The sequence below is a fragment of the Lygodium microphyllum genome, chromosome 10 (assembly GCF_053477565.2).
Source record: "Lygodium microphyllum isolate KBCC chromosome 10, Lygodium_microphyllum_v1.1.10, whole genome shotgun sequence".
In the NCBI taxonomy this organism is placed as follows: Eukaryota; Viridiplantae; Streptophyta; class Polypodiopsida; order Schizaeales; family Lygodiaceae; genus Lygodium; species Lygodium microphyllum.
Window position 1 is genome coordinate 108345120 of NC_141144.1, and position 13712 is coordinate 108358831.

At 41.0% G+C, this 13712-nt stretch overlaps 1 pseudogene; it reads left to right on the forward strand.

Moving 5' to 3' along the window:
* The first annotated feature begins 1327 nt into the window (after window positions 1-1327).
* On the forward strand, window positions 1328-1909 carry LOC148030415 (uncharacterized; annotated as a pseudogene).
* Window positions 1910-13712: the final 11803 nt, after the last annotated feature.

Here is a 13712-nt window from a genome sequence, read left to right on the forward strand (position 1 = left end):
AATCCAGAGGGAAATGGGAAGAGTGAAAGAGGGCATCCGCCGATAGTGAAAGCATTAGCCAAAGCATGCAGAGGATGGATTGGAGAATGGCCGAGACTTCTACCATTTGCTTTGTGGGCTGATCGTATGACTCATAGTGTTACCACAGGATATATGCCTGCTGAGTTGATGTATGGTCAGAAACCTGTTATGCCGACTGAGACTTGTGTTTTGACTTGGTCAGTTTTACCTTGGCAGGAGGATTTGACGAGAGAAGAGCTCGAGACCAGAGGATATTCAGCTAGCTATTGACAGGTTGAAGGTTGCTAGACTAACAAATAAGGACAGGTTTGACAGCAGGCATCGCTTGCGGCCTAGAGCAATAGACGAGGGAGATTGGGTATTGGTCTTTGATAGCAGCCTTGAAAATCAGCATACTGCACTTCGGAAGATGGTGAAAAGATGGTTTGGGCCGTACATAGTCAGACATGTTTTTGATAATGCAACATATGAGTTGACAGAATTGGATGGGACAATGCTTAGAGTGCCTATTGCTGGAAAAAGAATCAAGATTTTCAAGAAAAGAGATGATGAACATTATGCATTGGAAGAATTTTCAAGAGAACAGCAACGAGAAGAAACTCCAATGGAAGAGACAGATGATATGACAGATAATCTTGATGATATACCGGAAATGCATAATGAAGAGATTGATCTGTTTGTGGAACTTGATGATAATGATCATGGGTAGTTGGCCCATCCGGAGGATGCGCTGGATTAGAGGGGGTGGATGTCGTATTGCTGCGCATTCGAGGTGTGAAAACCACCCAAAAGTTGTGTGTGTGATTTGATACTTTGTATATACTTAGTCGTTATGTTTGCTCTTTTACTTTATGTGGGTAATATAGTGAAGAGGGGTTTGAAGCAAGAGGAAGAAATAATTCGTGATGAGTTGACATACATGACTGCTCTTCAAGCCTGTGGTGCACTTACAGATGTAGAAGCTATTGTTTGGAAGGAACAATTGTCTCTACTTGGGTTTCTGGAAATTGGTCAGACATTGCATCATGATGCTTGTATGATGGGTTATACTTCAGATGTCTTTGTTGGTAATGGCCTTGTGAGTATGTATGGAGTACATGGGACCATACAAGAAGCAGAGAGTATGTTTATTGGCTTACCGTTTCGAAATGTCATATCATGGTTGGACTTGACCTAGGAGAAGAATTGATGAAAGATGCAAATCCAAGGCTTGGATCGAAGCTAGCGCTACATACGCAAAGCGCTAGTTTTACCAGCTCGGCCTTCAGGCCGTTGGCTTAAGGTGACTCTTCTGCTTCATCACAGTATGAACAAGGAGATCGCTACTCGGTGGAGGATATTGAACATATACAATAAGCGAGAAGAAGATTTCCCATCACTGCATGCTTACAATGATTACTTGGAAGAAGTTGAGGATATAATCTTCAATTTGATAGAAGGAGTAGATGTTCAGGCTACTGAACAGAAGGTGAAAGCATATCAAGAAGAAAATGCTAATCAAATCATTGCATCCAATGCACGGAAGGCAGAAGAGCGATCAATGGCTCTAAGAAGACAAAATGCACAAGGAACTACACAAGCAGCTCCTACTGTGGAAGAACCTTCCGACCAGACATCTGGACAACCAAGTGGAACATATGCACCAGCTGTGGCACCTGGTGCTGTCTTCATGTAGCCAAAACCCACTGGTCCTGCATCACATTCTGGTTAAGATCGTGATGGCCTGTTTGAAGATGAGGAATTAAGGAAGCAAAGAGAAGAAAAAGCAGCCAGGGTAGGAGGCTAGACTCCTGAATTGGGTCGTAGAAGAGCTTTTGAAGAGGCATTTGCTAGTTTGTGGGTGAACTGAAGTAATCAACCTTTGATGTTAGCTATGATTGACCGATTCACTTGCGGTGGCCCGCTTTCTTGGGAAAAAAAGGGGCTGTTTTTCCTCGGAATTTTGCGACTGGGACCATGGGGTGCTTTTCTGGTTCTGGGAGGGAAGCCAATTTGGGGAAGAAATTTTAGGGAGAGCCCGAAAAAGCTCGCCTTTGATCGTCATCGTGAAGCTTACCTGAGGCTTGTGTTGTCTGCATTGGGGTATATACACAGCAAGCTCTCCTTTTGTCGTGATGATCATCATTACCACCGTCACTGTTCCCGTCATCGTATTTTAATCTGAGGCAGCCGTCATAGCCAGGAGCTAAAACAAACCCGGAGAAATGCAACTGTAGCCTTATTGCTTTTCATTCTCCCCCCCTTTGATTATTTCCCCTCTTCGGTTCGTCCAATCGACAGAAGAGGTGACGGCTTCCATCAGTCATCCATTTTGAGAAAAGGAGAGTTGGATCATCATCCTCCATCGTCAGATAGGCAGGAGCTTCTTCTGCTCATCTCCGCAGAAACAAGCAGGAAACGAGTCTTATGTCGGAATCCACACTCGATATGTGGCGAATCTGATCTGCATCGCACATCCGAGTTTTGTCAATGATGTCTCTATAACTGTGATGTTTCTCATGGCTTGACAATCCTGGCATGGATTGAGGCTTGTTAAGGTGCAAGAGATTAATCAATTGGGTCTCCGTATCATGTTCCAATGGAAGAGATACCTCAGGCTTCGTCTTAGGAGCTCTGTCAGTTTGTCATCAGCTTGAACGAGAGTATGCCCAATGCTCAGAAATTCATCATCCATGTGCTTGACGATAGCCGCCTCTTCGTTCAGCCCCATGTTGTGGACATGATCCAGAAGAAGGTTCAAGAATTCTGAGAACAGTGCACCTTCGAGAAGCCCATGTAAGGCACATGGTTACAGATTTTTAATAACACATAAAGTCACTTACAAGGGTAGCATAAGAGAATTGGGTTTACATCGCAGTTGCTAAAGCAGCGGAATGTGCTTAAGAAGATGTTGGTGATAAAAGGCTAAGTAGTGGAGGACTTGGACAGCAGTTCACTTCTTCTAGTTCACAGAATCGAATTCTGTTGCAATCAGCCTCGAAAATTGCAGAAACAAGTGGAAATCAAGATGCAAGTTCTTTTGCAGCAAGTGAAATTATTGACACTAGATTTTTCACCCCAGGAGAACAGTGGAGAACCTCTTCAGCAATGACATTTCAACCTCTAGAATCTGGTCAATTTTCAGGACGTACAGAGATAATGCCAGATCAAAAGCAGAAGTATCTTCAACATTTACAACAACAGTCACAGTTACAGCTACTATAAAATCTTCAAACCTCTTAAAATGAAGTATTTCAACATCAACAGTTTTATCTTCAGTTCTTTTGTTCTCAAAGAATTATCCCACATTTGGAGATCCCTATAGACAGTTGGCTTAAGCACATATGCTAGAGCATACACTGAATCCAGTTGTAAAACTCTATCAAAGCTTGATACTCCACATTCCTATGAAACTTTCAACCTGCAACAGAGATCTCAGACTTTCAGATTCTGCATTATGATCTGTAAACCTCGAGCCATTATCAACATGGCAATGAAAATGCATGTTATTCAAGTTTGATCTTATCACAATTCTATATGGTGAAGAATTACGTATTTTGGAAGACCTATGACAGAGTTTTAACTGTACAAGAGCTGTGTATATCTATCCAAGATTACACCAGATCTGGATGGCTGCCTTAGAAATTTTATCTATTCAAGAGAGTTGCAAATTATATGACATGAGTATTCGTCAAGTTGTTTATTGGAAATGCTCCCATTCAGATGTAACTGGATATATGTCACATATTATTTAAAATTGAGCTTTCAAATTGAATTTGATCTCGCTTGATTGATCTTCTATCCTGAAAATAGTCAAGGTCCTTTGTGGTTGCGACATTGCTTTTACAAACCCTTCGACATCGTACCACTATCATCTCGCAAGACAGGTGTTATCTAACAAAAATAGCCCTCTCCTACTCATAGAAGGGAATCCCTTAAAGAATCTTTATTCTGCTGATGGTTGATACAAACTCTCATTAACTGGACAACTCTCTTTCCATCCTTGCTTCGGATCTCTACATAGGCAGACCCATCATCCAGAACCTTAGTCTCCATCCGAGACTCAGCAATAAATGGTTGTCCCAAATAATAGGATAAGAACAAGAGTTCTGCACAAATAAATGATAAGACTCACCCACATCTCTAATAGAAATCTTCAAATTCAGATATAAAAGAATAACTTTTAAATTTCAAACCAATTTCACTTTTTAAGAGACTTACTATCTATGCTCGCAACATCCAAATTACAAGTCGCATGGGAAAAGACTAATGTGAACGATCAACATTGCAATCTTTTCCTCAAGTTCTGAAGTCAGAAACCTTCATATGAACCTATTTTTTCATGCATTGTGTCCTATCAAGAACATTCCTTGGAAAAGAACGTTGTGCCCAATCACTTATGCAGTTTGCAATTTAGAATCCAGGCTATGCAATCAATTGAGTGATGCTTCCACACAAAAAATTATGAATGCATTGAAGAAAATGTGCCTAGCCTAACTACATGTGCTCGTGTGTCATGCAAATGCAAACAAGAGACACACACAATGGAAAGTAAATTCCTAATGACACTGACTAATGTGATCAATTTCTTAGTAGAAAACTCCTCCCTCTGATTTGCGTTGGTGGACGGATAGTGTCACAACATCTGCCCCCTCCAAGCTTGCACATCCTCCGAATGGGCCACAGCTACCCATCCTCATCACCCCAAAGCTCGATGGTCAATGCAATCTCTTCATCCTTTGTGAAAGCATCTGCAATGTCCATGTCTTCATCTTCATCATCTCTTGGCTCAAGTCCACTATAAATCGCTTCGTCCAACTCCTGAATTGTACAGGTTACATCATATCTTCTCTTGAATAGTTTGATTCTCTTCCCTAATCGGAATCCGGAAGGCCATATCATCAAGATCTACCAAGGAATATGTAGCATTGTCATGGACATGTTGCACTAAATAGGGGCCAAACTGTTGTCTCAAAACCTTAGGGATAGCACTATACTGGTTGTCTAGACTACTGTCATAGACTAACACCCAATCTCCCTCTTCAATCTCTTTAGGCCTAAATCTATGTCTGCTTCTATCAAAGTGGTCTTTGTTTTGAATCTTGTCTTCTTTGAGCTTTTGAATTGCTCTCTCAATATCTTCAAGTCTTCTCTCCAACTAACAAATACGAGGAGCTAAAAGATTTTTTGTAGTCATCTCTTCTTGCTGCCACGGTAAAGAACTCCAAGTAAGTGTGGGAGTCTGTGTAAGCATCAGTGGCTTCTGCCCATATATCAACTCAGCTAGCATATAACCTATAGTCACACTATGTGTAGTGTGATCAATCCATAAGGCATAAGGCAACAACGTAGGACACTCCCTAACCCGTCCAACGTATGCTTTGGCCAAGACTTTCACAATCGGCAAATGGCCTCTTTGGCTCTTCTTGTTGCCTTCTAGATTATATGCTGAAGTTAAAGCAATTTTAATGCCAAGGCGAGAGAAAAATTTCCTAGCCTCATCAACATCCAACTCACCTCTATCTACAGTAACTTTTCCAATACATCCATACTTGCAAATAAAATCTTCCAACAGAAACTTACAAATCATTGAAGTAGACTTCATTTGTAATGCTCTTCCTTTGACTTGATTTGTGAGATCCTCTCGTGCTAAAAAAATGTAGCGCATCTGCAATAAACCAACATGCATAATAATCAAATCAAGAATCCACTTGTAATGAATACATAGCGGGTAGGTAGGATAAAGCTCATCTCTATGCCTCGCTGAAGAGAACAAGTGACAATCAGGGCATGTCTCAACAAACTATGAGATATCTCTGTATATGCCTCTCCACCAATAGAGCTCTTTGATCTTCTCATAGGTCTCAAAAATAGCTAGATGTCTAGCCCAAGTACTTTCATGAAATTCTTTTATGTTCCGTACCTATCAAGCTCTATCACAAACAACTCTCAATGGTTTTCCTCCTCCCTTGTGTGGATGCTTGCAAAGTAGCCCAGTTCACAATAAGAAACCATAAGCTTTTCTTCCGATGTTCTTGAAGTCTGCTCCACTCCATCCACCCTGTCTACAAATAGTACTCAAATAAAAACCAGTCTGTACATACTTTCCTATATACAAAGAATCATCAAAGCTTTCCAAACCAGACACATGACAAATATGATTAACATGCATGGCTAAATAATGAGCCCCATTGTTAGCATCATCAATGTAAGAAAAATCCATACCATCATACCTTGCTTGTGAAAGCATATGGACTACTGGGTTGTCTTTACCTGCTATGTGCTTGAACTTAGGATTCATCGATTTTATGTATCCGTCTATCCACCTAAGCATGGTAATATATGGAGTAAAACAACTCGTGATCATATCTAGAAGAGGCAAACAATAAATCTCAACCACCATAGTAGCACCAATGAAGTACTCTCTGTCATTCTTGAGAGCCGTGAAAACTCCCAAAAGCTCTCTCTTAACCTTTGAATACGTGTGTTGCCATTCATTTAGCATGTTCACCCCAAACCAAATAGCATACATGTTCCCATGTGCATACTCTTGGCCAACAACCCATCCAATGCCAATATGACTAGCATCAATAGTAAGAAAAATAGGTTTCCCACACTCGTAATCTGCCTTTCAAAGAGTCGAAGCAATTCTCAATAATTTCTTTAGTTTCTACATGGCTTTAGTATGTTTTATCTCCATATTCCAAGGGATGTGGAAGGAAAGAAAAAGCTTTTTCATGTCTGCGTAACATCTCTTCAAAATATCCTAGCTCTTCAGGAAGCAGAAAATATTTTGTCCCAATCTTCATCTCTTTAAATGTCTCACTTGAAAACTTATGTCTGACACTTGCAGGATCTCGTAAAAGAGGTTTCAAAGCAGTTCTTCTAACCATCTCATCACTTTCCAAAGGTAGTGTTCATGCAACTGGTCTAACATTCTTGTCAACTGTCTTATATTTCTTCTGAACTATAGCTTCATTGCTACAACCTACAAATTTCAACCCTCAATGAAAATACCTTGGTAAACACAAATTTTGTTGTGTATAAACAACAACATGCAACTCTTTTTGTTGAAATACGCCAGCAAAAGGAATACTCTTTGCTGAGAATTCTCAACACCCAATTTCTTTTGAAGCATGAAATCAGCAACTTCACAATACATCGCTAGAGAATGGACCTGTAAGACATATGACAATTCTTGATTGTTAGCATTTCGCAATACCAAAAGTGCTTCCATGGCATCTGAGCATGAAAGGCCATCATAGAGACCATCTATCTGGTCTTCTATCTGCAAAACACTTGCAAGCATCAATTCTTTTTCTTTTCTTTTTACCTACGTCCTAGCAACTCTAGGCATGTCAAAAATATGTTAAAAACACAAAGTACTTTGAGTGGATACACCATAAACACATGAGGAAAAACTGCCACTGCCAAGAGGTGAGAGCTTTCCCTGACTCATACCACTATTGTCTCGCAAGATAGGTGGTACCTAACAAAAATACGCCTCTCCTACTCATAGAAGGGAATCTCTCAAATAATCTTTATTCTGCTGATGGTTGATACAAACTCTCATTAATTGGACAACTCTCTTTCCATCCTTGCTTCGGATCTCCGCATAGGTAGACCCATCATCCAGAACCTTAGTCTCCATCCGAGACTTAGCAATAAATGGTTGTCCCAAATAATAGGATAAGAACAAGAGTTGTGCACAAATAAATGATAAGACTCACCCACATCTCTAATAGAAATCTTCAAATTCGCATATAAGGGAATAACTTTTAGCTTTCAAACCAATTTCACTTTTGAAGAGACTTACTATCTATGCTGGCAATATCCGAATTACAAGTCACATGGGGAAATACTAAAGGGAAGGATCAACATTGCAATCTTTTCCTCAAGTTCTTGAGTTAGAAACCTTCATATGAACTTATTTTTTCATGCACTATTTCCTATCAAGAACTTGCTCTAGAAAAGAACGCTGTGCCCATTGATCACTAATGCAATTTGCAATTTAGAATCCATGCTATGCAATCAATCAAGTGATGCTTCCACACAAAAAATTATTAATGCATTGAAGAAAATGTGCCTAGCCTAACTACATGTGCTTGTGCATCATGCTAATGCAAACAAGAGACACACACAAGGGAAAGTAAATTCCTAAGGACATTGACTAATGTGATCAATGTCTTCACAGAAAACTCCTCCCTTTGATTTGCATTGGTGGATGCGCAGCGTCACGACATCTGCCCCCTCCAAACTTGCACATCCTTCAGATCAGCTAGAGCTACCCATGCTCATCACCCCAAAGCTTGACGGTTAATGCAATCTCTTCATCCTCTGTAAAAGCATATGAAATGTCCATGTCTTCATCTTCATCATCTCTTGGCTCAAGTCCATCATAAATCGCTTCATCCAACTCCTCAATTGTACAGGCTGCATCATCTCTTCTCTTGAATAGTTTGATTATCTTCCCTGAAATCAAAATCCGCAAGGCCATATCATCAAGCTTTGCCAAGGAATATGTAGCATTGTCATGGACATGTTGCACTAAATAGGGTCCAAACTGTCGTCTCAAAACCTTGGGGATAGCACTATACTGGTTGTCTAGACTATTATCATTAACTAACACCCAATCTCCCTCTTCAATCTCTTTAGGCCTCGATATGTGTCTACTTCTATCAAAGTGGTTTTTGTTGTGAATCTTGGCTTCTTTGAACTTCTGAATCGCTCTCTCAATATCTTCAAGTCTTCTCTTCAATTGACGAATACGAAGAGCCAAAAGATCTTATGTAGTCATCTCTTCTTACTGCCATGTTAAAGAACTCCAAGTAAGTGTGCAAATTTGTGTAAGCATCACTGGCTTTTGCGCATATATCAACTCTATTGGCATATAACATGTAGTCACACTATGAGAAGTGCGATCAATCCATAAGGCATAAGGCAACAACCTACACTACAAGGATTTAAGCCTATAGCGACAGCGGGTAGCGACGCAGGTATCGGCATTGCTATTTGCGTCGAAGCGACGCAAATAGTGACGCTCCACAGGGAAAAAAAACAGGCCGAAATTGAGCGCGGGTTTATTTCACGTTTTTGCGTCTTATGGTTTAAGAGTGAGAGCAAGAGAGAAAGCGACTGTCATGAGGGAGGGAGAGGAAGAAGGCTTGCCGCCATGGAGCCTTCATCTCGAAGAGGAGCCGCCCCACAGTCGCCATATCTCATCGGTGAGTCTATTCTCTCCTTCTTTTGCTTGTTTATGGTTTAAATCACTTTCTCTTTTGCTTGTTTAGGAGAGAAAATGAGAGAGAAAGAGAGGAAGAGGGAGAGGGAGGGAGAGAAAGAGAAAGAGAGAGAGGGAGAGGGAGGGGGAGGAAATGAGAGAGGGAGAGAAAGAGAAAGAGAGGGAGAGGGAGAGGGAGAGGGAGGGAGAGTGCATTCTCTCTCTCCCTCTCCCTTTTGCTTTTGGAGAGTGTTAGGATATATTGTGAGAGGGAGAGGAAATGAGAGAGAAAGAGAGGGAGAGGGAGAGGGAGGGGAAGGAAATGAGAGAGGGAGAGAAAGAGAAAGAGAGGGAGAGGGAGAGGGAGAGGGAGAGGGAGGGAGAGTGCATTCTCTCTCTCCCTCTCCCTTTTGCTTTTGGAGAGTGTTAGGATATATTGTGAGAGGGAGAGGAAATGAGAGAGAAAGAGAGGGAGAGGGAGGGGGAGGGGGAGGGAGGGAGAGGGAGAGGGAGGAAATGGAAGAGGTTGTGGGCAAAACCTTTGTGGTATGAAGGAGATGCTCTCAATAAAAGGCTACCTTTGTCTCTACTTTCTATATCAGTGCTATCCATGTCTTGACATCTAATTGAGCAAGGTCTATTTTTATGACTTGAATGTACTATTAGCCACCATCATCTTTGTCTTCCAAAGGTTCACTATTGATCCTCTATGTATATAAAATGTTTGCAATGCATCCATGTGTCTTTAAAATCCCTCAAGAGAGTCTGCAATCAATACCACATCATTTGCATACAATAAAATGGATATCAATATGCATGCTAATTGGTCCCCCCAAACTATACACATAATCTGAGAGCTCATCATCATAAACACAAAATAGAGTAGGTGAAAGTGTGCATCACTCCTTCATTTGGATGCAACTATCCACCATATCAAAAATCCCTCCTAGTTCATGTATCCTCCCAATCACTAAATCATACAAGGCATGAATCCCCACTATAGATATTCTAGTGTGCCATTATCCTATGGTTGCAACTTGAGCCTAGCACAAGACACATGTCAAATGCATTGCAAAAATCTAGAAAATAGAATTAAATCCTCTTCCGATGTGTTCTACCCTCCTATATAATAGCTTTGACGATCAATACATGATCAAGCATAGTGAACCCTCTCCCAAAGCCTACATGCACAGGGGATTCACTAGTAGTAATAAGGATATGTCACATGTATGCAAGAAATATATGAAAATACCCCTTATCTACCCCCTATTTATGGGACCTTACCTTATAAAATCTACCTTCCTTCCCTTAAATAACCCCCTCCCTTACACTCACGTGGTACCATACGGTAAACCCTAGTGGACCCCCCGAGCCTACATGCCCCATGCTCTATATTCATCTCTCTTTGCCCATGTTCTAAGCTCATATTTCTACTTAGGCACACTAACCGATTGTAATGATTTACTTTTGACATTTTACTATAACTAATTACAATTCAATTATGTTATTCTATATATAATTCTTGTGAAAATGAAGTTTTGCTCTTCTATCAATGTGTTTTCTTTGTAATAATATTTTTAATTTGGTAAAAGTATAACATTCTACCTTGCACGAATGTTGGGGTTTTGCACATAATTACTTAGTGCATCATTTGTACCAAACAAAAATTATTGTATGTTCTTCTTTTATGAACAAAGAGAAGTAGATGCATGATAATGCATGAGCAAGATGTAGACTCACAACTTCACAATAATACAAGTAGCCCCAACTAGTTCTACTAGGAGATCATCTAGTGTGTTTGTATCGTATACATATACCCATTCTTATGTTTATATAATGGCAAGTACCTTTGTCACTAAAAATTTCAAGGGCACTGAATGAGTTTTTGAGTTTGTCCACAAAAAATGGCATCAGATGAGTGTTGACAAGAAAGACTACTCCTCCATCCCTGCATTTGTCCTCTCCTTATGGATGCATGTAGGGGAAAAAGGGTAGGAGGTGACCTTCCTCAACACTTCAAATTCCAAGTCACTTAGGATGGCGGGAAATCAAAGCATAGTCATATGCCACATAGGTAAAGGAAAAGAGTATTGATGTCGAAACTATTTGTAAGGCTCTCTTCTTTGATAGGAACCAAGAAGAAAGACATAAAATCTTTAGGTAATCTAAAGCAAGCATTCTATGTCAATGGAAGCTTTATGCACTATTGAATTTTTTTCTACTTGATGGGGAAGGTGCTAATATATCCAAGACAAAACATCAAACCATCCTACGATAGGGGTACTACATCCAATGAGTATCAAGAGAGCATGTACATGTCACAATTAGTCCTATTGTCTCACTATAATATATCTAACAAATGGCTCATGTATCATCCAATGATAAGAGACATGAAGTGTCTTAAATTAATGCTTGATGTGAGAAGTGACAGTCAAACTCAATGAGACTAAGCTTCAATCTCAATCCAAGTGCATTCTAGAACCTCCAATAAACAATGAATGAAGGGTTTTCCCAAATTGTATTACAAGTCATTAAATTGTTTGTTGTAACGTAGACAAGATGGAAAACGAATAAGGTCCTGTTGTTCAAGATCACGAGGCGTATCTTAATCAGCGTGTCCCATGTCCTTGCTCTCAATGCAAGTTGGCAACTAGACGAAAACGCCGACTGTCTATAGAACATGCACGACGATTTGGCGAGTTTCAATCTGAGATCATTGATCAGGCGATTGCGGATTTTCAGAAAATGGTAATTTGAAGTTAATATCAATCGTGCATTATACTCGCAAGCTAATTGAATACCATATACAATAAGATTGGGTCTTGCTGGTAAATTTTCTATCCAGGGAGGTGATGTCTCGTCCCAAGGGGGAGTGCACTCTTTGCGGCCAATTAGAAGAGTATGTGGGCATGCGATGGATGGAGTGCAGGAGCCAATCCACCACTCGCAAGCCCAATCTATACCGTCAATGCCAGAGGAGACAGGCAACCTTCCAGATCTACCTACAATCTTGGAGCCTGAGATGGAGGCAATGATCGATGCATTGATTCCCATGGATGTCGAGACTTCTGATTCGCTTAGAGAGGAAGCATCCATACCATTATATGATGGGTGCCGAGTATCTCGACTGAAGATACTGCTTGCACTCTTAAGTGTGCAAGCAAAATACGGGTGGAGCGATATGAGTGTGACCGAGTTGTTGAGGTACCTTGTACATACGCTTCATTGATTTTTTTTTTCGACACTATTATTACAAACATTTGTGCTTTTTCAAGGTGTTTTATGATTTTTTTCAGGTTATTGAAATATCATATATTACCACCTGAAAATACCATGCCTGAGTCTCGTGATGATGTACGACATGTTTTACAGAAGCTTGGCATGGACTACAATAATATCCATGCATGTATCAACGATTGATGTTTGTTTCGAGGAGAATACGAGACTATGGAGACATGTCCAAAGTGTGGTTCTCACAGGTATCGATAGGACTTGCAAGGGCAAACCATCCCTCAAAAAGTTCTCAGACACTTTCCGCTCATCCCCCGCATAAACCACATGTTTTGTACGTCCGGCATGGCGAGCTTGACAACGTGGCATGCACAGAATAGGTCTACGGATGGAGTTCAACGAATATCAGTGGATTTGTGCACATGGAGCCACATTGACTCTACCTTCCCAGGCTTTGCCCGAGAGCCAAGGAATCTTTGGCTCGGTCTCGCAATGGATGGCGTGAACCCATTTGGTCTGCGCTCAACTTCTTACAGTGTGCAACCTATAGTCCTTGTAAGCTACAATATCCTCCATGGCTTTCTACGAAGAAAGGACATCTCATTCTTAGCTTGCTCGTCCCACGCCACTACAAAGTAAAAAATATGGACGTGTATCTTTGTCCATTAGTCAATGAGCTTAAGATTTTGTGGGAGGAGGGGGTCACTGTGCAAGATATGAGTAGGCGTGATGGTCGGCGGTCAACCAATATTCGAGCCATTCTCATGTGGACGATGCATGACTTTTCGGGATTGGGAGAGTGCTCAGGTGAGCAGGCCTCCATTCTCACTGGTAATATCTATATTTTATCTCATTCAATCAAGTATTCACTAGGTTGTGCCACTCCGAGAGAGATTACCCCCATCGGTACACCGGATACAGAGGGGTCTCCAGGATATGCCCAGGAGCGTGGACGCAGATGGGAGAGGACCCATTTTAGGCAGACTCCTAGGGGTTATGGATATCTGGTCGATAGTAGGTTAGGAGCCATCATCATGAATGATGAGGGGAGGAGGGTGATGGCTCGCATGAGAGAGTTGTGCCAACAAGTTTTTCGGCACAACGTCTTGGATCATTGGAAGAACATATCGGAGGGTAGCAAGGACTACATAGTAGCATCCTTGCACGAGGAGTTTTTGGTGCCAGCCACAGTAGATCAATTCTCTACGGGTTGAATGATGGATTGCATGCGTGCATACATGTCACATAGACGATCCAATGC